Raw genomic sequence first — 1,024 nt, 5'->3', positions numbered from 1 at the left:
CTTCTCCACCAAGGCATTTTCTTCCGGCGTATACGGGTGCGTCGGGACGAACCGAATCCCGCGTGCTTCAAGAAACAACTTCATCTTTGTATTCACAAACTCGCCGCCTCTGTCACTGGTAAACGTTTTGATCCGATTTCCTTGTGCGAGCAACTCAGTCATCAACTTGATCGTGTTCGCGTTCGCATCACTCTTCTTTTTCAGGGGGTAACACCACTTGTACCTAGAACCTTCGTCTTGTATCAACTGGAAATAGCGGATGCCTTTCAGCCCAGGTAAATACTTCCCCATATCACACGTGTCCGACATGAGCCGCTCGTAATTCACCTTCGTCCGCTTTTCTGCAGCGCTTTTCTTGTACGATCTCCGCTTCTGCTTCGCTGACATACATATAAGACACGAGAACTTCTTCTTGAAAAACTACATAGGAATATCCATACCCTCCACAGTGCCGTTCTCCACCATGTGCTTGATTGCCGCCACGTTCAAGTGCCCCAGGCGCTCACGCCACTTCATCAATGGGCTTGCGCCTGCGTTTACCGCCATCATTGCCACCTGTTCTATTGCTGCTTTACTACCAATGGTTCTCAGCCAATAGTGCTTACCTCGGCGGAAGAATTCCAGACGTTCACCACCGCGATCTAGGAAAGTCTTTCTCTCCACTTCCTCCGGGGGATTAGGCGACCAGCGCCATCCATTGTCCTCCATCACACCTAAACTGAGCAGATTGGTTGTTCCGTGCGGGGAATACTCCACGTTCTCCAGCTGAACTTGCAAGGTGGGTTGACCTTCAGGTATCAGCAACACAGTTCCAGACATCACTCCCTTCGTGACTTCACCTGTCCAAACCTTAAACGACGCCCTCGACTTCTTCTCGCTCGTATACATGCTTCGGTCACAGCACACGTGCGTCGTAGTGCCGGAATCAAGCATCCATTCACTCGGACTACTCGCGCACACATTCTTCTGCACCATCCCGACCATCTCTTCGTCGTCGCTGCTGCTACTATCGCCGTTGTTCAGC

This window comes from Phytophthora parasitica (genome assembly GCF_000247585.1).
Source record: "Phytophthora parasitica INRA-310 unplaced genomic scaffold supercont2.19, whole genome shotgun sequence".
NCBI classification, from domain to species: domain Eukaryota; phylum Oomycota; class Peronosporomycetes; order Peronosporales; family Peronosporaceae; genus Phytophthora; species Phytophthora nicotianae.
The sequence above is the reverse complement of the archived record's forward strand: the minus strand, read 5'-3'. Positions refer to the sequence as shown.